The 27,199-nt window shown below is 40.4% G+C and overlaps 1 protein-coding gene and 1 long non-coding RNA gene across 2 annotated transcripts in view; both read right to left on the reverse strand.

Annotated features, from left to right (window-relative positions):
• The window catches only part of LOC127519203 (uncharacterized), a 386,503-nt gene that overhangs the window by 332,259 nt on the left and 27,045 nt on the right, over window positions 1-27,199 (reverse strand). The gene's annotated exons all lie outside the window — the stretch shown is intronic.
• Window positions 17,261-20,503, reverse strand: LOC127519212 (uncharacterized). Its single transcript, XR_007931748.1, has 5 exons — window positions 19,173-20,503; window positions 19,014-19,043; window positions 18,613-18,695; window positions 18,322-18,499; window positions 17,261-18,079 (listed from the first exon to the last, which is right to left on the reverse strand). It is a non-coding gene; the product is annotated as an uncharacterized LOC127519212 (long non-coding RNA).

Genomic DNA, 27,199 nt, shown 5'->3' on the forward strand with positions numbered 1-27,199 from the left:
CACATTTGGCTCTTAAACTCTGGAATTGTCACAGACACGCCAGGCTCCACCATCACCCAATCACAGCGCACTCCCTCACCAGAGTACTAATCACACACACCTGCACCTCATCAGCACAGCCATCACCAGCAGTATAAAGGACACACACACACACACACAGTCATCATCTGGTCTCGTTAGCATCAAGACTTACCTTCATGCTTATCTCAAGGACTCCAGTCTACTACTTACCTGTCTCCAGCGTGTATCCTGTTCTCCCTCTGTGTGCTTCGTCTTCGTGTGTGTTCTCCAGGATCCTCTCTGCTCCACGTCATCAGTCATTCGTCAGCTCACCATCTCTGCAACAAAAGGACAGTATCATTAATTTTATTATCACCATTCACCAGAGGTGGAAGTAACAAATTACAACTACTCACGTTACTGTAATTAAGTAGCTTTTTTGGGTTTTTGTACTTTTTTGAGTACATTTTTAAATCTGTAATTTTACTTGTATTTAAGTACAAATTAAGCTAAGTAATCTACTTCGCTACTTGTAAAATCACATTCCGTTACTGAGTACGCAAACAATTTGAATATTCAAACATTTGACCGGCATATCGGTATCAATCAGAATACACTTCCATGCCTGACCAATGAAAATGCTACAGGAAATCTTATTGGCTATAAATGAAATGCACCATAAAGTCTCTCAACAATCAAAGGTGGATCTTTAATTTTTTTACAATGTAAATATATGTTTCAGAATGGGGCATTTGTATGATTTGTACATAAAAATAACCTAGTCTGTCTAACTGCATCACTACATACAGACATTACAGGTCAAACCCCTCTGATGTTCTTTTTATCTAAATAAGTAACATATTATATGGCTCTTAAAGGATTAGTTCAACCAAATAATTAAATTTCTGTCATTAATTACTCACCCTCATGTTGTTCCACACCCGTAAGACCTTAGTTCATCTTCAGAACACAAATTAAGATATTTTTGATGAAATCCGAAAGCTTTCTGACCCCAGACTGCAACGTAATTGCAACTTTCAAGGCCCAGAAAGATAGTAAAGACATCGTTAAAATAGCCCATGTGACTGCAGTGGTTCAACCTTAATGTTATGAAGTGACGAGAATACTTTTTCTGTGCAAAAAACAAAAATAACTTTATTCAACAATTTCCTCTCTCCGTGTCACTCTCTGAAGCTGTTCATGTGATCACCACGACACATGCGTGTGATGCCGACGCAGAATCCGGCCTATAATGAGCCGACGTTCTGACGTAGAACCTGGAAGTGCTGCACTGTGTTTACTACGTCAACAGTGTCAGAGACTGACATGGAAGAGAAGAAATTGTTGAATAAAGACATTATTTATTTTATTTTATTTTTTTGTGCACAAAAAGTATTCTTGTCGCTTCATAACGTTAAGGTTGAACTACTGTAGTCACATGGACTATTTTAACAATGTTTTTACTACCTTTCTGGACCTTGAATGTGGTAATAATGTTGCTGTCTACGGAGGGTCAGAAAGCTCTCGGATTTTATCAAAAATATCTTCATTTGTGTTCTGAAGATGAACGAAGGTCTTACGGGTGTGGAACGACATGAGGGTGAGAAATTAATGACAGAATTTATTTTTTTTGGTGAACTAACCCTTTAAGATACACGGCATATAAAAATTCAGTGTTGTCATATTTCGAATACCTCAACTGAATTTAGGTAATTTTTTTTTTTTTTTTTGTTTGTTCTTATTTTATTACTGACTGTTTACTTGTATTTTTTGTAAATTTAATTCTGTTTGAAATCAAGCTTTCTTGTGCTGCATGTGAGCTACTGCAACAAAGTTACCCTATACTGTAAAGACACAAATACACAGAGTGAGCAAATGTTTAAGTGAGATTATTGTAATGGTAATTGATCAATGTTTAAATATGCAAATAAAAGCCTAAATTAAAATCTGTTCATTGTATAAAGCAGACGTGTCTCTTCAGAAGACTTGAATTAAACCGCTCCATTTAAATTGATTACTGTTACGAGTCTTGTGCTTTTTGAAGCTTGAAAATAATGATTGCCTTGACAAAATGGATGGACAAAAAAAGTTAGATATTAAAATATCTACGGTATACCGTATGTGGTGGTTTTTCCCATGGTATTTAAAATGATACTGAATATTGATCTTTTCAAGGTATTGTATTGAAGTTAGAAATTCCAGTATTGTGACCACTAATTCATGCACTTCGTCAATAAGGTGAAAGTGCTTTGTCTAAAGTAGCTATTTTCTACTTAGATCTATGATTTGATTGAATATTTTTTGCTAATTTATTAAATATCGCTGGCTAAAAAGTAATTAGTAATTTTAGTACTTTGAGTAGTTTTTGAGAAGAGTAATTTATACTTACTTGAGTACTTTTTTGACACCAGTACTCTTACTTGTAATTGAGTATTATTTCAGCAGTGTAACAGTACTTGTACTTAAGTACAAATTTTCAGTACTCTTTCCACCACTGCCATTCACCCGAAGATTCACTGAATACTCACCTGTTTCACTGTTGCTTCATCTGGTTGTTCAATAAACACCTTTTACCTATATTCCTGTGTCTCTGACCCTTCTGTGTTGTAACAGGAATAGCCTTCCTGATAATGTTCGGGCCTCAGACTCGCTCACCCAGTTTAAATCTAGATTAAAGACGCTTCTCTTTAGCCAAGCGTTCACATAGTCATGTGCAATTGATCTGATAAGAGATGCACTATCTTTACTGTGGGTTTTTTTTTTTTTTTTGACAGTTGTTCGTGAGTCTCTTGTTTGTTCTGAGCAGTTAAACTGAGCTCTGTTCTTCAGAAAAATCCTCCAGGCCCTGCTGATTCTTCAGATTTCCAGCATTTTTTGCATTTTTGAACCCTTTTCAGCAGTGACTATATGATTTTGAGATCCATTTTTTCACACTAAGGACAATTAAGGGAGTCAAACACAGCTATTAAAAAAAGTTCAAACATTCACTGATGCTCCAGAAGGAAACACGATGCATTAAGAGTCAGGGGTGAAAACTTTTGAACAGGATGAAGATGTCCAAATTTTCCTATTTTGTTTAAATATCTTTAAACAAAATCATCTCAAAATCAAAATCTCAAAATCATACAGTCATACAGTCACTGCTGGAAAGGGTTCAAATATGCAAAAGATGCTTGAAATCTGAAGAATCTGCAGGGCCTGGAGGATTTATCTGAAGAACGCTGGGCCATTTAACTGCTCAGAACAAACAAGGGTGTGACAAAGCTGACCTGATTGTCACCGCTGGGCAACACTGACACACACATACATACACTCGAGCCTCGAGCGAACCTCCAATCACCTGTATATTGTGGATACTTACCTGTGTATATATATATTTTTGCTTGGATTATTCCCTCTTTATTTTGCTGTTTGTTTTGTTTTTTTGGTACTATACGAGCGTATGGGACGCTCAGGGGGTTCAGGTGTAGTGCACCAAAGATGGGGTGTGTGTGTTTCCGGTAAGAGAAACAGGAGAGGGAATCCCAGTTTAACTTATTTAATCAAAGGACCAGCAGTCATTCACGCACGGGAGAAAACATATACAAAGTGGAATAAACAGTCCAGCCAGCCTGATTCATATTCGTGATTCAGCTGCCGATTCTGCACGTCCACGCCTGAATGAGCTGCGTATATTACATACCACTAGGGGGCGTGTTAGGGCTTTCTCACACAGCCGCCCCAAATGTGAGTAAGGACATTTGAAATAGTGAGAAACCCTAACTAATTGGTAGGCTCAATAGGGTCATCATCAGAAAGCTTAGGGAGTTGGACTATACGGGATACAGGTCTCACATATGTGCGATTGTGTATCTGAACTTCAACTGTTCTGGTACGTCCATCAAGTCCAGGGAAAATATTTGTCACTCTACCTACTGGCCAACATTCACGTGGAAGTTGTGGGTCCACTATCAGTACCACCTGGTCTAGAAAAAAAAGATTACTTGAATCATAGAGCACTTGTGGGAGTGAGGAATCATGTCGGCCCATTAGGAGAATGCTAGGTGTAACAGGGTCTGGTTCCGACACGTCTGAGGACACGTATCCCAAAGGCTTGGCATTTAGGATGCCTTCTACCTCAGTGAGCACAGTACGCAGTACAGTTTCAGTCACTGTTTTATCCTTCAGTACTACCTTTAGGGCCTGCTTTACTGACTTAACTTCCCACTCCCAAGCTCCCCCGAAATGAGGGGCACCAGGTGGAATAAATCTGAATGAAATCTGTTGCTCTGCGAGTTGTTCCTTTAGTTGAGGCGTCATGGCTTCATAGGCTGCTATCATCTCTTTGTCTCCTCCAACAAAGTTGGTACCATTATCGGAAAGAAGCTCAAATGGTTTCCCTCTTCGAGCTATGAATCTGCGGAGAGACATCAAGAATGCATCTGTGTCAAGGCTCTCTAAGAGATCAAGATGGAGACAACGGGCGGTCAGACATTTGAAAACTATTCCCCATCTTTTCTCTGTTCGTCGGCCGATCTTCACTGTGAATGGACCAAAGCAATTCATTCCAGTGGAATACAATGGGGGTTTGTACAGACGTAGATGGGCTGGTGGGAGGTCGGCCATATATATTAGGCTTGGCACGCCATTTCTGGCAGTCCATACACGTATACAGATGCTTCTTGATAGCTTCCCTTCCTCGCAGAATCCAGTATCGTCTTCTCAGCTCGCAAAAAGACTCTTTCTGGTCCAGGATGTAAAAGGGAGGCATCATAGTCCTTGATCAGAAGCTTGGTTAGGTTGTGTTGCGGATCAAGCACAATGGGATGTATTGCATCCAATTCCATATGCTTAGCATGTCTAACCTCCATCCCTGATAAGTCCACTGTTTTTGTCATACTCGGGAGATAAGGATGCTAATCTGCTGTTGGATGGTAATGATCACTCAGAGGCGAGAGACTTAAAATCCCTTTAGGAAAGGAATCTTTCTGAGCCTTTTGTAGTAGGAGCTTCTCTGCTGAGATGTAACTATCTGAATCATCTGTTGACTGCGTGGAAGATGTAGCCGCCCCATGAAGGGATGTCACCGTAGCCTTTAGTAGCTCAGTCCAGGTACTAAATTGGTTGACATCAGGAAGGGGAATGTCTGAACTAGTGCATACATGCAGGCAAATTGCTGACTTTTTCAACTCTGCCTCTGGTTCAGGTTCATTGGTTGGCAAAGTGGGCCAACATGATTCTGGCTGATGCAGGAAATTTGGTCCATTAATCCAGCGACAAGGTGGGGTTAAATCCCTTAACGACAGGCCTCTTGTTATAAAATCAGCAGGGTTGTTTGCTGAATCAACGTACCTCCAGGAATCAATATCGGTGAGTGAGTGAATTTCGGCCACCTGTGTCCCGACAAAGACTTTGTATTTGCATGAGTCAGATTTAAGCCACTGGAGGACGGTAGATGAGTCTGACCAGAGAATGACATGATTAATGTCAACAGTTAGTTCAGCTCGAAGAATATTAGCCACCTGCGCTCCGGTAAGTGCCGCACTAAGCTCCAGCCGAGGAATTGTCATTTGCTTACGAGGTGCCACACAAATGAGACATGCACATGTCCTTCATTGTTTTCTGTGCGCATGTAGGCCACTGAGCCGTAAGCCCTCTCCGATGCGTCACAGAATATATGTAAATCCCGATTGAGGATTTCCCCATGCCCCTCAAATGGAGTGTAACATCTTGGGATTGCGATCTGGTTCAAACTTTGGAGCTCTTGTTGCCAATTTTCCATCTGGTTAACTGGCTGTCAGATGTGATTGGGTCATCCCACCCAAGATTGTTCTTCCATAAATCCTGGACCAGCACTTTGGCTCAGGTAGTAAATGGAATTAGATAACCCAGAGGGTCATATTGTGATGCCAAAACTCTGTAGACATTACGCAGAGTGGGTTCAAGGCATCCAGATTGACTGGGTTTGTAGCTGAATGAGTCTCTGAGGCAGTTCCACATAAGCCCAAGTGTACCTTCCAGAAGGTCAGTACTCTTTTGTGATAGCCAGAGTTCACTATTCTATGATCTTGCTTCAGAGGGAAGATGCTGGATTACCTCAGGCCTGTTGCTGGCCCATTGGCGGAGCTCGAATCCACCGGTGAGCAAAAGTTGCCGTAGGTCGTCTACTAATGCTCTAGCTTCAGCAACCATTTGAAGGCTATGTAGACAGTTGTCTACATAAAAGGAACTTTTGACTGTTCTGACCAGAGCTGGGTCTACTTGCGGGTGGTTCTGAGCGATTTCCTGGAGTGCATATATGGCACAGCACGGGCTGCACGTTGTGCCAAATGGCAAGACTTGCCATTCGTAGATCTTAGGCTGTTCTGTCTTCTGCATGTCTCTCGACAGAAAGTGCACTATAGGCTTATCACTTGGTAAGAGGCGAACCTGGTGGAACATGCCTTTCACATCTCCGCTGATGGCTACAGGGTATTCGCGGAACCTCAGCAAGACACCAAGTAAAGACGGACCAAGAACAGTGCTTCGAAGGTTCGCCATTACTGCTTCCTTTGGGGCTTTAAGAAGTTCAGCACTGGGCCGTCTAAGCAAGGGAGTGGCATATCGCATAACTCCGCTGACTTCTACCCTTGTTGTATGTATCTGGAGAAGAGCAAGGGCATACTGGTCTTGTTTGGAATGAGTGGCTGTCTTCTCATTAACGTAGGGCAGAGTATCAATTTGCCAGAGGCATTCCACGTTATTGAATAACTCTGTATTCTGTGTGGTTGTGGTTATGTGGAAACACCGTGGGGAGGAAAGAGTGGTTTGACTGAGCCCAATGGGACCTTGGAGGGTCCAACCAAGTCTGGTACAGACAGCAATCGGTCCTTTGGTGGGTCCTATGCACACTGGCTGAACAGGAGTAAGCAGGTGAGGCATGTCAGACCCGATGAGGTTGGGCTCGGTCGATCAAGGATAATGGCAAGAACCTAATATGCTCATACTTGCGCTGAAGAACAGACACAGGGTAAGAATGTTCGGAAAGTCTCAGGTTATCTGCGATAAGTCTCAGGCATGATGAATCAGGTATTTCCGGCCTGGTTTGTGCAAGGGTGACACATGAAGAGAAACAGTGGCTCCATGCAGATTAACTACATCCTGATGGACAGTGCGTAGTGTGAGTGTTTCTGGTTCAGTAGGGAGATTCAGCTGGTCTACAGCCTGTGACAGAACAATACTACGCTCTGAACCATCATCCAGCACTGCGTATGTTTCCATGACTTTCTCTTGATTGTACAGTAAGACCTTGACTATCTTCAACATTACCCTTTGAGATCGGTTGGGCCGGTCTAAATAGACCTGAGGGGTCGGAACATTGACCAACAGCACACTCTTGTGGATCTGTAAGGCTGCATCATGCAAGATGGTTAGATGTAACTCTTTACAATTTGTACAGGTTCTTTTCAGAGTACAACTGTCTGGAGTATGCATTCGCCCACATTTCCAACAGCGCTTCTCTTTGGATATCCACTGTACAATCTGCTCTGTGGTCAGTTTCTTGAACTTGGGACAAGCATTAAGGAAGTGGTCTTTGGTGTTACAGTATGGGCAGAAGGGTTGAATCTTAGAAGGGGTCTTAGATTTCGTCTGTCCCTGCAAGACTGAACTAGCATCAGCTGAATACAAGATAGATGTGGATCTCTCTTTTGGGCGAGAAGGTACTGACCTTTGCTGATCTTTCTTGGCAGATCTGGCAGTATCAGCCTGATACAGTGTAGCTGCTTTATTGGAGATGCGCTTCGCCTGTGACTTCATCTGCAGCCATGCAGACAGATCAGTTAATGTATACGTGCGGTCTGTGCCAGTTTGCAGAATACCTCAGCTGAAACAGTACTCGACGAACCCATTGCGATATGATGGTGGCATCTTGCATAACAAGCGATCAACATGAGAACCACAACGTAGCTCGTATCCGTTTGGGCCCTCCAAAGTTCTGAGCATCCCTACTAGTGTTTGGATAGATAAGGAAAAGGAGTCAAACGCTTCTGCATCACTGAACTTGACTGCTGGTGCATTCCGTATGACACCTAATTTGGATTGTACCAGCTGACGAGGTTGGCCATATTTATCCTGGAGTCCTTGTAATGTGGTTGTGTATGGCCTGGGGTCATGCATGTATGCTTTGGCAAACTGGAGAACGCTAGGAAGTTTTAAGTGACTTAAAAGGACCTGATATTTGTAATGTTCACTCAAATGAGGCTGATTATTCATTACATTGTCTAAGGCCATCTTCAGTAGTGCAAAGTCACTTTCCCGGCCAGTGTCAAAGTATGGGATAGCTGGCTTTGGGACACCATAAGCTGAGGCAGCTAGCATTTCCAGACCAGGTGGTTGGGCTGGGGAGGGGTACAATGCTGGCTGACTATGAGAGGCGTCAGGCGGGGGAACAGGATACGGTACTGCTGTCCAATGAAGGCTAGGATTCGTGGTTTGGTAGGACTGGGTATGTAAGGGAGCCCCTAACGTTACAGGAACTGTAGGTGGAGCTGTAGGTAGGACACTAACAAAGGGTGTCTGACTATATGTGACAGAGGTATCTGGGTAATGGTGCGGTCTGGCCACCGCAGCTGGGTTAAAGGGTAAAGGAGCAGCATAATCTGGCCTAGACATTAAAGTGGGCTGTGCAGTAACTAGCGAAGCTGATGACCTTGTAACTATGCTGGGCTGGGTTACCTCAGCAGCTGAGGTGACAGAACTGAACGGGGGTTCAGCTACTGAAGCAGTAATGTGTACAGCAGGTAATACAGGGGGAGGCATTACTGATGTCACAGGTATAAAGTTAACATGGCAAGGGGTAGAATGACTAGGCATTACGTGGTCGGATGATTTAAGATCAACGGTAGCAGCAACTCTGTGTTGTTAAGCGCTTACCTCAAACAGAGGATCAACAGCATGGCTGGACTGTGAATCAGGAACATTAACATCTTGAGATTCCAGTTTAAGAAGTGCACAAACATATTTAGCAGCCTCAAGCTCATTTCAAACTTTTTTGAGACGCCGCCGGGTCTCTACCTGCTTAGCGAGCAACTCTCTAGCCTTAGTGGCTTGTTCCTGCCTATACTGTGCTTCTCTAGCCTGAGCATCAAGTCTCTCACATTCTTTATCAACAATGGCATCCTCCTCGATCTGCTGTTGAAGTTCTTCCAAGTCTAGAGTCTTTAGCCTTTCCTCCAACATGGCAGCTTGAAGATCAGAGAGTCCATGTCTGGGAGATCTGCGTTGTGCGCTGCCATGTGATCTGGATGAAGTACTGGAAACCGTGCCAGAAGAAATGGATCTAGACACATGTCGTGATGGTCTGGATGGTCTCTGCGAAGACGAATCAGCAGGAGGTGGCTCTGGATGTAGGTTAGGCAGGAGCTGGACGTCATAATCGGCCAGATGGACAGGAAAGTGTCTCTCTCTTGGAGGGCGAGGTCGGACGACAGGCTCAGTTGCACTGGGAGTTGCAGGATCCATCTTGATACACACATCCGGCTCGAAGGACCATATACGAGCGTATGGGATGCTCAGAGGGGTTCAGGTGTAGTGCACCAAAGATGGGGTGTGTGTGTGTTTCCGGTAAGAGAAACAGGAGAGGGAATCCCAGTTTAACTTATTTGTAATAAAGGTTTGTATATGTTACTTCACACCTGTGGTCTATAATAAACAGAAGAGAAACAAGGAAAACAGTTGTAAATATATCAGTAAAATGACAAACATTCAGTTATTAAGTAATATATTAATTAACATACATGGTTTAACTGCGTGCTAATTATATTAATAAATAATTAAATAAACAATGAAAAGCAGATCACGCGATCGTTGCGTATGCTCAATATTACAAAGAAAATATGCAACGTCATCAAACATTTTCAAACAAACACTGAACAAACTGGGCGATATGCAACCAGTAAGTGAACATAGTATCCATACTTCAATGGAAAAACACTTATTTTCAGGATCAAAGTCTGATATGAAAACACCCTGGTTTCACTTTGTGACGCAGTTCCAAATGCGCTCAATCCACGGGCAAATATCAACCTTCAGAACAACAATATCAACCACAAAGGCAAAATACAGTTGAAAACTCACCAGCAATCATTCACGCACGGGAGAAAACATATACAAAGTGGAATAAACAGTCCAGCCAGCCTGATTCATATTCGTGATTCAGCTGCCAATTCTGCACGTCCACGCCTGAATGAGCTGCGTATATTACATACCACTAGGGGGCGTGTTAGGGCTTTCTCACAGGTACTTTGGGTTTTGTTTTTTTGTTTCCCCCTTTTTTTTTTTTTTTTTTTTCCATCATCATTGCGCACCTGTATATATATATTTCACCGTTGGACTGTGTATATTTTTGGCACTGTAAATAAATCACACTTGCACAGAAGTGCTATTGCGGGCTGGGCCATTTTTTTTAACATCTTTCACGGACATTCACTTCGTCCCCAAGCGAGTGGTGGTTCTCGCTTTACCACATTTGGTGGCAGCGGTGGGATGGCAACCTGCAAAACAGAGTTTCCATCCACAATATATATGTGATGCGGCTGGGTGGTCCTCCCAGCATACGTTTATTAGGTTTTATAACCTTGATGTCGGCTTCCACTCCGGGGTCAGCTGTGCTGTCTCAAGATAACAGACAGGTACTTGGCACTACGGTGTAGTTGGGACAGCGTTCCCAATGCGTATCGACGCAGCGTCGACAGTTCCCATGAAAGGGAACGTCTCAGGTTACGTATGTTACCCTGGTTCCCTGAATAGGGAACGAGATGCTGCGTCGCTTTGCCGTACCCCCGGCATACCTGTGAATGTCTTGCTTCAGCCATAATCCAGAAGCTAGCGTTCTTTGTTCTGGGTATGCTTTATAGTTTCCTGGTCCGTGACGTCACCCGCTTCTGACGTCTCGTCATGCTATTGGCTAGATTCACGAGTGCTTCACGACGCAATCACGCAGAGGCATTCCCAATGCGTATCGACGCAGTGTCTCGTTCCCTATTCAGGGAACCAGGGTTACATACGTAACCTAAGACGTTTTACTGCACACCTTCCAGCCAATCAGAATCGAGTATTTAAACAGACCAAGGTATAATAACAATTAACGGTCACTATACGATATTGAGAGTAAAACAGAGGTTAAAAATTGAAGCTTGAGTCTTAGATCTTTTTAATGATGTATACATAGTTTGTCAAGGAAATTATATTACATCTAACAGTAAATTTGAGCTAATTTAAACAAAGAAGCTTCAGTGCGTCGGCGTCCTCATTAACCCTCTACTGCACTCATGTTGATGGCACATGAAAAAAAAAAATTCCACATCATTTTTTGGTTCATTTGGGAACATTTTTTTGATAAAAAAAAAATTGACCCCCCACCCTAACCCGACTCCAAAATATTTTTTGCAACGTTGTGCAACAATGGTACAGAATCATAGAGAAAATGTAAAAAAAAAAAAAATGTCAAGAAATCATTAAATAAAAAAGGAAAAACACTTGAAAGACATTAATATATTGAATTTGATACATGCATAGGTCTGTATCATGTAGTGTGTCATTCCATATAATGTACTCATGTAATAAGATTTCACTCCGTACGAAACTTCAAAAGGCAGTTTCTTCTCTGCTGTGAAATAGAGGTGTATGTTACAATTTTTGCACATCACTTTGGGTGTTCCTGCATCTTCCCATCTTATAACACATTGTTGCCAACGTGAGGTACAGTGCCACTTGAAAGTTTGTGAACCCCTTGCAGAATCTGTGAAAATGTGAAAAATTTTAACAAAATAAAAGAGATAATACAAAATGCATGTTATTTTTTATTTAGTACTGTCCTGATTAAGATATTTTACATAAAAGATGTTTATATATAATTCAAAAGACAAAAAATAGCTGAATTTATTAAAATTATAGTACTGTTACTTCATCCTCGACAGTTAAAGACCTGGGTGTTATATTAGACAGCAACTTGTCCTTCGAAAATCATATTTCATATGTTACAAAAACAGCCTTCTTCCACCTCAGAAACATTGCTAATGTAACCCAGACTAATTAAGGGTTAAATATATATATTAATATAAATGTGTGAGGTTCAGAAAAGTAAATACTTGAAGATTGGCGATATTAACAAATACTTAAAATAAAACAAATTGTGTGACAAAAATAATTTGTAATATTTAAACAAGTTATAGTTTCATCCAATCAGAGTTCTGTTGATATGGACCGCCCACTTGCTGACGCGGCAGATTGCGCAAGACCTGAGATAGAAGAAGATGGGAAAGAAATTCTCTAGATTTAGCTATCAAGAAAGTAGAAATAATGGAGTAAAACTTTTAAAATAGTGTTTAAAACTCAAGTCAGTTGAAAGAGGAGGATATTGAGTGGATTTAGTTGTTATTTTACTCCTGTGACGATCGATGGGTGAATTACATCATTGTATTACTGATAGCACACATACATGTGGCCGACGTCGGCCCCAGAGCAGAACATCGGCCTCATATCTGTAACATCTAAGAAGGATCGGCCAGGCATAGGCGCGTGTCTTCAGTCAGTGCTCTATTTCCAGCTCGTCGGCTTTGGGTCGGATCACGACTGCAGGCCGATGCCGCGCTTATCTGTTTGCGCGTGACCATTCATCTCTGCAACCGACGAGAGAAATGGCGACTCCGGCGACATCTGTGGTTTTCAGGTAAGTTTTCACTTTAAGTGAATTAGAAAAATCTTTTGTTAATTCTGTGACACTTAAAAGTTACTAAGGCACTCGCTTTACTACAGGCAGTTTGTAATCACAATTCTCGGAGGCGAAGGGCCAGATGAGCAGCGGAATGCTAGGTCAGCCTAGCTTGTTTAGCTCAGAAAAGTTTTTGTAAGTAGCCAAATTATCTGAACATATCTCGTCCTCCGCAAAATAAACGGATCAGGTCATAAACCGGTAATGGTAGATATTTATTTATGTAAATACTGCGTGACTTTGATGTGTTTTAATGGGCGCGCGCGTTTTGAACATTCAAACACTGGAGAAGTTACCATGGTAACGGGCGGATCCGCAGTAACGGACAAGCTGCAAAATCTCCGTCTCTCGCTGTTGTTTTCTCTGCTTTCGGGTGAGTTTAAGTCCCCAAAATCACATAAATAATATGAAACTGTTCTGGATACGTTTCTTACCTGTAATTGACACGCTTCTGTCGAATGTTTACTGAAATAGTTTATTTTCTTCGAAAAAGTCCGATAGCATAACCGTTTTCAGAACTGTTTGGCTAATGTACTGAGCTCTTATGAAAGTTTGCGTTTTTAATCACATCTTTATGTGCAGAAGAGAGGCTTTGATAGTTTTGTTAAGGTTTTGTTGGTCAATTATTTATTATAAATGCTACTATTTTACAATTAATATTTAAGACTATGTTAGAAGGGATAGAAGCCATTTTTATGGATGATAGGATTTTTTCATTACAAACTTTCATTTATTTGAATGATCAGCAAAAATTTGAGCCTATGAGTTTAATAATTTGAATTCGTAGAATAAGATTAGTACAAATTTAACTGTTGTGTTTGTGAGAGAGAAAAGAAAACTACAAGTTTGAAAATCCTAATACATTTTCTCAGTGACTTTACTGAAATATTCTCTACAAATTCCACTGTCACAGGTGCTCAGTTTTGCTACAATAATACAATATATTATACAGCACATGCATAATTTGAGACAATATTCTGATTAAATTTCCACTCTCATTTTACCAATGACAAACCACGTCTATCTTATTAACTACTATTCATTTTGTGTATTGTAACGGTGACGACACCCAGCTGTACACTTTAACCTCAAAAGTATTTTTTTGTTCGGGCGCCAGACAGTGAAAACTGTCAAATTTTAAATATTTCCCCAGATAGCTCTAAAATCACCAGTTACACTAACCAACACTCAAATTCTCAAGTTCATTTCATTTAATTATCAAAAGGTAAGGAAAGGAAAAAAAAAAACAAAAAAAAAAACAATATATATATGTATATCACATCAACAGAGTAACAAATTTGCATAGAATGAGGCAACAATGATCATATAAGTCCAGTCCAGTAGAGAGAAAACAGCTTGAATGCAATGTCAACTCAGTTTCAGATAATTGGTGACTGTCCTGATAATCGGTTCAAGCAAAGTTTTTTTTTTTTTTTTTTTTTTTTTTTTTTAGTCACTCACAAACCATACGACATGGCAATACAATAAAAGTTCCAAAATATGTCACCAAATAAGTGCGTTTCTTTCCACATCCGCGTGCCCAAATCTGCATTTTTTTCCCACCAGGTTTGAGCAGATTTCGGGTTTAATGATGAGTGCTTAGAGAACGACGAGGCGTCTAATCGACGGGAATCCATTGGATATCTCCGTATCAGCTGTGCCAACACGCATAAACTGGAGTGGGATCGCATGAAACTTGTACGTGCAAGTACAAATCAATCATTTCTTCTTCCAAACTCACTGGAGCATGTCCAAAACAGCAGGCCGGAACCACACGTCACATGACATACATCACTCGTTGTCTCACACATCATCACGTTTGCCTTTCGTGCAGGATATCAGGAACAACGCCTCCTAGGTGCGCTATTTTCCCCCTTTTATATGCTGCGCTCATTATTAACACGCCTCCATTATGACGTTTGTTAAATAAACAGGACTACCCGCTGTTCTGCTACAGTATAATCAATATCTAAACAAGTGATATTTAGTTGTTAACGAGGGATTGGCTGGACTCTGCTGACCCAATCAGTATTTCTCGTCCAATGGTCATACTTTAATTTTCCGGTTTCTCTAGTATTGCATCCTTCTCATGGGCATTTCATGACTTTTCAGTGTGGGTTAAACCTCTTTTGTGGCCCATAATATTTATTTTTTTAAAAAAGTAATTAAAAATAGTTTTGTCTATGCTATTGAAATTGTGGGTTACATCTTTGTCACCTTTTTCACCCAAGGAGTTTACATTCCTGATAATACAGGAGTGAGGAACTTACATTTTAATTACAAAGGAAAACCAATTCATCTGCTATGTTCTTCTGTCCTCTGTTTTCAAGGGTAAGATTTCTTTATAAACCATCACCCATATGTCTTTATTTTTGTGGAACACAAAAGGAGAGAGTCACTTAGTCTCCGTCACCATTAGAAAAGAAACTGATAGTGAATTGAGACTGAGGCTGTCAGTCTCTTGATGTTCTGCCTTACATCTCCTTTAGTGCTCCAATAAAAATAACATGTTTGGTACAAAACATGACCAGTTTGAGTAAATATTGCTTTTAATTTTTTAACTTGAGACTGTTTAGCCTGTAATTTTCTGTATACCTCTGCGTGTATCTGAATGTAAATGCCTTCTCTGTTAGTCATATTGACGGGTTGTATATAGGAGGATGTATGCCTTAAACATGCAGGCTATCTGTAACTGTATTTTGTAAATATTAAAACAGTGTTAACTGAATGTGATGTGTGATTATTACATAAACATGCTCATTTATCTATTAGTATTAAGTATTTGAGATTTTCAAAAACGAAAATGTGTTAACTGTGTAAAACTTCAGCCCAACTGAAATCAACATCGTGTTTCACTCAACTAAAATCAACATCGTTTCAGCATGAGGTAAGCAAACGATCCGCGTCGACTTCCCGTTAGTTTTGAATGGCGTGTCTGACGTTGGTTTTTGATGTCGTGAGAAACATCGATGCTAGGTTGATTCTGTGTCAGTGTGCTATCTGGGTGTAGCCTGAAAGGTTCAGCCTAAATAAATAAAGGCCCTAGAAAGCCCCTGCACAGCGGCCAGTATTTACAGCTTTGGATCGTCCACACATCGGCCGGAGAGCATTCGCGATCAGAGGCCGACGTCTCGGCGACATTTTCCCGATGAGCAAACGCTCTGTGAGCTACGTCCCGGCGATGGAACTTGTGTTCCCGACGTATGTGTGTTATCTGGAAGTGAATATCTGGATGTGGTGAGTTCAATTTATGCAAGTATGCTGAGTTTAATGTTTAAATAAGAAAACAACACTTATTTTGTAAGGAAAGCAGTTGTTTATTTTGTTTATTATGGCCATATGTGTGATTTCATGTTGTATTTTTGGATATTATGGTACAAATTCGTAGCGCTGTTCAGTTGTTCTCATGTGGTGTCGTTCTTTTTCACGTGCACGCTTCACGTGCATGTTGCGGTAATACACACGTGCCTGAAAAGAGATGTATGTTTATTTAGCAATGTAATATTGTAAAACATTGAAATTATTACTTTATATGTTAATTTTATTGGTATGTGGAGATACTTACCTGATGTGATGCTATTGTTGACTAAATGCAGTCATGCATTTTTGACCTTTTAAACAGGTCATTTATAAAAAAATCTATGTACATACCTTAATTGTGGTCTCCTATCGTTCCTTCAGCAATTACCCTCTACCTCCATAGTCGAACATACAAATCTTCTGATTTTCCTAATTGGTCCATAAAAGTGAAGAACTAAATTATAAGTAATATAACCCGTTACACTAAGCTACGGAATATGTTATCTGTTTCTGATGCGGAAAAGTTAGTTCATGAATTCATGACATCTAGACTAGATTACTGTAATGCATTACTAGCTGCTTGTCCTGCATCCTCAATAAACAAGCTACAATTAGTCCAAAATGCAGCTGCTAGAGTTCTTACCAGGTCAAGAAAATAAGATCATATAACACCAATTTTATCATCTCTACACTGGTTACCTATTAAGTTCCGTATCGATTATAAAGTATTGCTAACGACCTATAAGGCTCTAAATGGTTTAGCTCCTGTGTACTTAACCGATCTTCTATCGCCCTACAATCCTTCACGCTCTTTAAGATCACAAAACTCTGGACTTCTGGTTGTACCTAGGATAGCTAAGTCCTCTAAAGGAGGGAGAGTGTTTTCACATTTGGCTCCTAAACTCTGGAATTGTCACAGACACGCCACCCAGATAGCAGACCAACCTTGAATCAATGTTAATGCATTAACCAAATTATCATTGAATCAATGTTGAAATTTAAGTTGATTTTTCATCAGGTTTGCACCCTGAAATAATGTTATTTCAATGATGAAAAATAGATCAAGGTGGTTGTAAAATTAATGTTTTTTCAACCTTAATTAAATCACCTATTTAACATTGAATTAACATGGAAACCTGGCATATCAAATCAATCTTGCTTTATGTACAGCAAGATTAAATGTCTATTTCTACTCATTTCAATCAGAGACAATGTAAGGGCTGCAGTTAATATGGTTTTAATGAAAAATTCACAACTTCCTTCAGTCTACATACAAATGTATTCATTTATAACCACACTGTTTGAACAGAAAAAAAAAAAGTGGCTGTAAAAATGGCATTTCGTGGTGACTAACAAATAGACCTGGTTTCACAGACAGGGCTAAGGCTAAGCCAGGATCAGACCTTAGTTCAATTATTTCAGTAACTTGTATAGACATGCCTTAGAAAACAATCACTACTGGTGTTTATCTTGAGACAAAACAATGGCAGTGACATATTACGATATGTTTTCAGTTAAAACAGCTCAGACCTGCATTTTAGTCTGGGACTAGGTTAAAGCCTTGTCTGTGAAAGGGGTTAAGTAGTAAAAAAAAAAAAAAAAATACATTATTGGCATTCATCTTGAGACAAAACAATGGCACAGACAAATTTTAAGATGTCAGTGCAAGTTACTTTAAGTTAAAACAGTTTAAACATGCATTTTAGTCATTGGAAAAAGAGCCTGGAAAACAGTGACAACATAAATGCAACCTGCATCTGTAAAATGGAAGTAAATACACATGGAAACTCACCAACGAAGACAGAAACAGTACTACAGACTGAAACACTACCACAGTTCACTGTGCAGGACTTGAAGCTTTTCAAGCTACTCTTCTAATGCAAAAAGTATGTCCTTATTCATTAAATTGATACTCTGATGAACTCAGGGATTTCCACCACGAGCAACGCCCGCAAGCTGATCAGGAGCATATCGGAGCCAGTTTTGCAGAAACAGCAAATACAAACTTTGAGCCCTCCTTTTTTTCAGCCCTCACTTGTTGTAAGGCATCTAAAGAAAACAAAAACAAACAGGAAGTTAGAACTGCACAATGTTCTTAAACATTTGATCGGTAGTAGTGTATGACTGACAGAAGGTGGGTCATAAATATTTGGAAATGTGACTGTTACAATGTACTACAAAATTAAGTGCAACTTGAAATAGGATAAAAAAAAAAGGTTTAAGTTAAAACACGCTGAATTCAAATTTATGACTATTTAATATAAACCAGTATAGGTTGATGTATATCATACCCAGGAAGCAGGGCACACGCTGATGTGACTGAAGTGAGTTGATTCAAAACTTTAACTCCCTCAATCACAATGTCAATGTCAGCAGGCGGTTCATTAAGTTCTCCCCATCCTTCAGAATAATGAACACCACCACGAAGAGCTGCTCAGAGTCACCGTCACAATCATCTGTCTGGATATCCTAAAGTTGTGTACATAAACCAGTTTCATTGCCTTTTGCTTAAATAACTTCAAAATAAACAAATTTATACTTTTTCTGAAAAATAAATCAGAATATGCTGATGTTCAACTCACAAGGTACTCGTTGATGAGGTCTTCAGGACTTTCAAGACAAAAGGGCCTACAGGACACACTCTTCTCAGGTGAATGTTTTCAGTCTGTGATAAAGCAATTGTGATTATTTTTTTCATTAAAAAAAAAAAATTCAGAATAATCTGTAATAAGGAATCAGATTATGTGCAGATATGTGATAGCAAAGGATAGTTTTTACAAAACTAAAATAATTTGTATTAATGACTAGCCAGATTTGCAATAAAGAAACATTTAAATCAGTCACTGGTTGCATTTATAATTAAGTCTGAAAATAAAACATGCATCAACAAATCATAAACTATCTTTACACCCCAATACATATATTTGAACATTCTTGATTAAAGGGATTGCTCACACAAAAATGAAAATTTGCTGTTACTTACCTTCAGGCCATTCAGATGTGTCTTTTTTTCCTTCAATAGAAATGTAAAGAAGATATTTAACTGATACCTTGATGATTCATACATGGATTTTACTCAAACATATCCAACATTAGTAATTCATTATCTATAACTATATCAGTTTTTGTAGAATTTACTTACCAAGTATTGCAAAGTGTCCTCAGACATCCAAAAACATTGAAAAACTTTAGGTCCTAAGAGGAGAAACATTTTTACAGCATTTATTAGGTCGAAAGTTGTTTGCTAGGGCAATCAATTAGTTGTGCAAAATGCTATTATCTACTATTTCTACGACTACTACTAAAAAAAAAAAAATCATGATCATGATTTATACTAAAAAAATCCTAACATTTTTCCCTGGATGAAGCAAAACAACAAGTTAGGCAAATGTAACGTTAGCTCACAATGTCTTTACTTACAGATTTGGATCATCATTTTGGACAAACATATACATGAAATCAGAGCTTACATGTCAAAGACAAAAGAACAGACAAATATTAATTGAAAAACTTGAATCAATATAATAATGCAGGAATCCCCACAGCCTCGGGCGTTTTCTCCCGCACCACGCGCACTTCCCACATACACGGTAAAGGAGGAATTCATTTTAAATTCGATTAATTATGATTCCGTTAGTATTCATGTTCACAAACAACGTTAATTAACTGTAAAACACACGTTCAAACGCTGCATTATCCAATATATAAAGTAAAACAAATTTCCAAGTTCAACCTACCTTTCAATCCGAGAAAATCAATTCGAGCAGAAAGTTCAAGACGCTCGTGCGTCGTGACGTCAGAAAAACGTCTGACGCGGGATCCTTAAAGTGCAGGTGAGGTGTTTTGAGTAGTTGTGAATTTAGTGAAGTTGAAAGAGTTTAACGTTATTATAATAATAATAATGTCCAGCTGATTCATCTCACTGACTTCCAACTGGTTGGAGTTTATCTACACACTTCAGTTGGCAGGATTTTTATTTATTTATTTATTTATTTATTTTTGTGGGACTAGAGATAAGGGTCATGAGGAGCATGAATGCTAATGTGAATAAAGTGTTGAATGAGGGGACAGATGGATTGACATAGTTCCACCACTGGAGAAATGAAGCTGACCAAAAATCAACATTGATTCAATGTTCATATTTTTCAACCCGAAAAGCATTGAAATATCAACGTTGATTCAATGTTGTCTTTTTTCAACACTGGAAAGCATTGAAATTTCAACTTTGATTCAATATTATTTAGCACTGAATTTTCAATCTCAACCAAAATGATGATTCTGATGGAATTTCAACATTGAATCAATGTCATCTTGCTATCTGGGCAGGCTCCACCATCACCCAATCACAGCGCACTCCCTCACCAGAGTACTAATCACACACACCTGCACCTCATCAGCACAGCCATCACCAGCAGTATAAAGGACAGACAGACACACACACACACACACACACACACACAGACACAGACACACACACACACACAGAGACACAGAGACACAGACACAGACACACAGACACAGACACACACACACACACACACACACACACACACACACACACACACACACAGACAGACAGACACACAGACAGACAGACAGACAGAAGAGTCATCATCAGGTCTCATTAGCATCAAGACTTACCTTCATGCTCACCTCAAGGACTCCAGTCTACTACTTACCTGTCTCCAGCGTGTATCCTGTTCTCCCTCTTCGTCTCTGCTCCACGTCATCAGTCATTCGTTGGCTCACCATCTCTGCAACAAAAGGACAGTATCATTCATTTTATTATCACCATTCACCTGAAGATTCACCGAATACTCACCTGTTTCACTGTTGCTTCATCTGGTTGTTCAATAAACACCTTTTACCTATATTCCTGTGTCTCCGACCCTTCTGTGTTGTAACAGGAATAGCCTTCCTGATAATGTTCGGGCCTCAGACTCGCTCACCCAGTTTAAATCTAGATTAAAGACGCTTCTCTTTAGCCAAGCGTTCACATAGTTCATCTCTTATCAGATCAATTGCACATGACTATCCTTGCTTAATGTTATGAACAGCAGCTATGCTAATTATTCTCCATTTGCTTTTCTGTTTTACCTCGGGACACCTGTCCCAAGGTGACTAGAGAGTACATCAGTTTGGATCCAGCCTCTTAAAAAGACCTCAGATGACCAACACCTTGAAGAGATGGCGCCAACTCCTGCGAGGACTTCAGAAGATGCAACATCTGGATCAACATGCACATTCCCAAATTTCTATATATCCTAATTATTGTTAATATGTAATTCATTTTTCCAGGAGCTCATTGCTTCTACCTTCAATTAAATTGCTAACAATGATTGTAAATTAATTGCCTAAATTATTATATTATTAGCTAAATGCTTTCTCTAAATTGTAATGTTGACATTCTCTGTAAAGCTGCTTTGAAACAATATGTATTGTGAAGAGCGCTATACAAATAAATGTGAATTGAATTGAATTAAAATGACCCCATTCAAAAGTTTGTGAACTCTTTATTCTCAATACTGTGTGTGGTTACCTGGATGATCCACGACTGTTTTTTTGTTTTGTGACGGTTGTTCTGAGTCTCTTGTTTGTTCTGAGCAGTTAAACTGAGCTCTGTTCTTCAGAAAAATCCTCCAGGTCCTGCAGATTCTTCAGATTTCCAGCATTTTTTGCACACTTGAACCCTTTCCGGCAGTGACTGTATGATTTTGAGATCTATCTTTTCACACTGAGGACAACTGAGGGACTCAAACACAACTATTAAAAAAGGTTCAAACATTCACCGATGCTCCAGAAGGAAACACGATGCATTAAGAGTCAGGGGTGAAAACTTTTGAACAGGATGAAGATGTCCAAATTTTTCTTATTTCATTTAAATATCAGTTTTTGGACTTCCGGTTTGCGTCCTTTCGAAAATGACTGCTTAATTCATTAGCTCTGCCAATTTGATATAAACAACTTTTAAGTGCTGACCAAGAAAAAACACTACAAAAGACGATGAAAATAATCCAAATGTACCTGAGCAAATTAGCGCGAGTGGCGACGGAGCACATGAGGGAGAGCAAATTAGCCTGGCGAAGATTCTTAACGAGATTAAGGACTTTCGACAAGACAGTCATAAACAACTCCAGGATATAAAAGAAGAATTGAATAAGTCTAATAAAAGGATGGAAGAGGCTGAAAATAGAATCGATGAAGCGGAGACCCGAATCCAAAACACTGAAGAAGTGCTGGAATAGATGCTACTGCTAACGGAACAATTTGAAGCCAGGCTAAATGACCAAGAGGGTCGAGCCAGACGGTCAAACATCAGGATTCAAACTCTTCTGACATGATTTCTTTCCTGGAGGATCTACTTAAATCGACCCTGGATCTGAACCCACTGGTGGACCTCCAGATTGAACGGGCTCACAGAGCTCTCGCGCCTAACCCATCAACCGCAGCTAAACCACGCTCGATAATCGCCAAGTTTCTCAATCACAGGATAAAAGAGTTGGTTATCAAAACGGCCTGGGAGAGAAAGGTGATCAAATGGAAAGGTAACAGGATTTTTTTCGATCATGACTACACCCCCGATGTGCTGTGGAAACGGAGGAAATATCAAGAAGCTAAAAGGATCTTGAGGGAACACGACATCAAATTCCAAACGCGCTTCCTGGCCAGGCTAAAGGTGTTTTACTCTGGAGGCACAGTTCTCTACAACTCCACATAAGAGGCAACGACCGATATGGAGAAAAGAGGTCTCCCAGTGACTGTACACAGCACATCCTCCTCGCTGATGGAGCGCGTTCAGCGGCTGACCTGGAGAAAGATTGGCAAGAAGCGTGGCGCACCTGCTCGCGCTCACTCATCTTATAAAGACAAACTTCTTGCGTTCAGACGTCCGCAACAAGGCAATTAGTGAGTGAAAATCTCTGATGCTTTTCTTTAAGTACTTTCATTGTCATTTTGTTATTTTCCTTGTTTTAAGTTACTCTTCCCGATTTGAGCAAGCATGCGGTTTAAGTGCAAATTATAGGCTACCGAACGAAAAGACGAACAATTTCTAGGACGAAATGACTCTAAGTGCATGGGACCTTAGTACGTTACAAGTACACAAGGCTTATCCCATGGAGCATACTTGTCATCTTTGCTCTTTTAAGGGTCGATATGTTGCGACCCCTTACTTGGAAGTCTTGATTTTGTCTTTATTTAATTTGTTTTCTTTTCAGTTGGAAGTTCTGGTTGTTTTTTTGTTGTTGAGTTCATGTTCTTGGCTAATTCAGAAGGGGGCGTTAATCGACGACTGTTATACGAGTTTGAGCAGGGGGTTCAAAAATACATGAAAATATGTGGAATAAAAGAAAATGAGTAATTACATAAAGGTAGCATGATATAACGTAAATGGGTTACTTAATCCTTAAAAAGAAGCAAGATTCTGACTAAACTTAAAAAAGAGAAAATCGAGATAGCATTGCTTCAAGAAACCCATCTCAATGTAACAGAACATAACAAATTGAATCGGATGGGATTTAAATACATTTTCTCTGCTTCATTTGGATCTGGACATAGGAGAGGGGTTGCGATTTTAATCTCTAATAAAATTACCTATGATCATCTTGCTGAAATAAAAGACAGAGAGGGTAGATGCACAATGATAAGAGGTAGAGTTGAGGGCACCTTGGTCACCATTCTTAATGTCTATGCCCTCCAGGCAGTAAATGTTCCTTTTTTAAGACTTTGATAGATCTAATAGCATCTGAATCGCAAGGCATCTTTATTTGCGGGGGGGATTTTAATGTTCTATTGGACCCTAAATTAGATTCTTTGCACACTTCCACTCAACTAGCAAGTCCACTAAGAAAACAAATAAATACAAAGTTAAAAGAATTAGGTCTGATGTATGTATGGAGAGACTTTCATCCAGGACTAAGAGACTATACTTATTACTCACACCCGCATACTGTCACAGAGACGAACTCCGTGGTTCCCTCCTCTGGCCATCGGACTGATTACACCACCAGCTGTAACCCATAACCCTGTCTGATTGCCTGTTGCTGACTACGTGTGACTCTGTTTCTCAACCCTTGCTGCCTGCCCTTTGATCCTTGCCTGGTTACTGTTCTGTGAGTGATATCTGCCTGTCCTGACTCTTTGCCTGTTATCTGACCACGATACTGCCTGCCTCTGTCATTTCTGTTCGCCCCTGTCTGACCCAGCCTGTACGACCACTCTGTTTAAATAAAGCACGCAAATGGATCCCAGTCTAAGTGACGATTCGTTACACATACATCCTACTCAAGAATTGATTACTTTCTTGCATTTGGAAAAGATAAATTTAGAATTAAGAATTGTAACATATAATTAATTGATTTATCTTATCATACATTAATATCACTTTATCTAAATTTAGAGAATAAACCAAAAAACACTCTCTGGAGACTAAATACTGGCATTCTGAATAATAGAGTGATTAGGGAACAACTTGTAGTAGAAATAGAACAATATGTGGAGCAAAATGATAATGGATTAGTCCCCCCTACTATATTATGGGATGCATGTAAAGTGGTTCTTAGGGGAAAAGTCATTGCTATTACGTCTAAGTTAAAGAAATGTAGGCTTGAAAAACTTAACACACTTACAAATAGCTTAAATAAATTAGAATTGGAAAACAAGAAAGGTCCTAATAAAAATCTATCTCAGGAAATTAAAGCAGAGTTGGACTACCTGTATACACAGGAAATAGAGAAAAAACTAATGTTTTTAAAACAAAAAATATTATGAATCTAGAGGTAAAGCAATGAAATTATTGGCCAGAAAGTTATGTAAGCAACAGGCAGACACAACAATACAGAAGATACAAGACCCAATATCAAAACAGCTATTTCATAAGTCGGAAGATATTCAGAGAGTGTTTGAAAATTACTATAAAAAACTCTATACTTAAACACAGACTGTTGATCCTGTTGAAATCTACTCTTTTCTCACTCCTTTAAAACTTCCTTCGGTTAGCGATACCTGGAATGCTAAATTATCGGCAGATATTACTGAGGAGGAATTAAATAAAGCAATATCCAGGCTTAAAACAAATAAGTCACCGGGTCCAGATGTTTTTTCATTGGAATGGTACAAGGCATTTAGACAACAACTTATCCCTATTTTATTACCAGCTTTTAATACTATTCTACACAGAGGAGAGTTGCCACCCTCGTGGCGAGAAGCCATTATTTCTGTTATTCCAAAAGAGGGGAAAAGCAAACAAGACTGTACAGCTTATAGACCAATCTCTGTCTTGAATATGGATTACAAGTTGTGTGTCTCAATCCTAGCTAAAAGGCTTGAACTGATAATGCCTGAACTAATTAACTCCGACCAAACTGGCTTCATACGGGGTAGGCAAACGCAAGACAATACCAGATGGACTCTCCAAATTATCAATCATATCCATGATTCTAATTTACAATCTGTCCTCCTAAGCCTTGATGCTGAAAAGGCTTTTGATTCAGTTAATTGGCTTTTTCTTAAGGGTATTCTTACAAAATTAAATTTTCATGAGAAATTGACTAAATTAATTCAAAACATATATTCTTGTCCAACTGCGAGAATTAAAATAAATGGTAACCTATCAAAGACCATTACACTGGAGAGGGGCACTAGACAGGGGTGTCCTCTGTCTCCTCTGCTCTTCGCATTGTTTATCGAACCTCTGGGGCAGTGGATCAGGGAAAACTCAAAAATAAAAGGTATTAACATCAAAGAGACTGCTCTTTCTGTTCCAGTCGTTACCTGTTTCCTTACCTAAAAAGCAATGCTCAGAGTGGGATAAAATGTTTTCCAGATTCATATGGCAAGGCAAGTGTTACGTATACAGAAGGGGATAGCGACACAGGAATACAGGTATTAAAGTTTATTGAGCAACCAGAATGCTGACAGAGTGCAGGTGAGTGAAGACAGGTTAATGCGTTGGCAGGTATTGATGAGGAACTGATACTTGTCTTGGTTTTGCAGGATAGGCAGACGGATGACAGACTTGGAGCTTGAGCAGACACAGATGAACTCACGGGAGACGAGGAGACAACGAGGAGTCGAGGGAACACACAGGAGACAGGTAAGCATCTTCGGAGGAGTCCTTGAGGTAAGCAGAGTGGTGAGTACCATGTGCAAACGAGACCGGACAGTGACTGAGTGAGAACATGAGCCTTTTGTGCTGCTGGTGATGAGGGTGCTGATGAGCTGCAGGTGTGAGTGATTAATATTCTGGTGATGACGTGCACTGTGTCTGTGAGAGTGTAGAGCCTGGCGTGTCTGTGACATTACCCCGACGTCGTGGTGGTCGGCCTCTGCCACGGGGTGCTGGTCTCTCTGGGTGAGTAGCATGGAAGGTGTCAAGTAGGCTGGGGTCGAGTATATCATTCCTAGGGACCCATGAGCGTTCCTCGGGGCCGTAACCTTCCCAGTCAACCAGATATTCAAGAAGGCCACCACGACGTTGGGAGTCCAAGATCTCTCTCACCAGGTAAGCAGCTCCATCGTCCACGATGATAGGAAGGGGGGGTTCCTCGGCTGCGCCAGGCTCTGTGGAGACAGAAACAGAGGGATGGTGAGGCTTCAACAAAGAGACGTGGAAAGTGGGGTGAATTTTATATTCAGGTGGGAGCTGGAGTTGGTAGGTGACAGGGTTGATCTGCTGCAGGATGGTGAACGGGCCAATGAATCTGGGACTCAGTTTCCTACAGGGCAGGCGCATTCTGATGTCCCTTGTGGACAGCCAAACCTTCTGTCCTGGCTGGTAGTTGGGGGCGTGGGGGCGTCGAAGGTTGGCTGTCATCCTGCGCCTGCGTAGGGCTCATTGGAGCTGATGGTGCGCGGAGTCTCAGACCCTCTCGCTCTCTCGGAACCAGTAGTCGACCTCAGGTATGTCCGAGGGCTCTCCTGACCAGGGGAACAGTGGGGGTTGGTAGCCGAGTACGCATTGAAACAGGGTGAGTCCGGTGGTAGGCTGTCGTAGGGAGTTTTGGGCGTACTCGGCCCAACCCAGGAACTGGTTCCAAGAGTCCTGGTGGCCGTGGCAGAAGGTACGGAGGAAGCGGCCGATCTCTTGAACCTTCCGCTCTGTCTGCCCGTTTGTTTGGGGGTGATAGCCGGAGGAGAGGCTGACGGTCACACCTAGGAGGGTGAAGAAGG

This window comes from Ctenopharyngodon idella, chromosome 9 (genome assembly GCF_019924925.1).
Source record: "Ctenopharyngodon idella isolate HZGC_01 chromosome 9, HZGC01, whole genome shotgun sequence".
NCBI classification, from domain to species: Eukaryota; Metazoa; Chordata; class Actinopteri; order Cypriniformes; family Xenocyprididae; genus Ctenopharyngodon; species Ctenopharyngodon idella.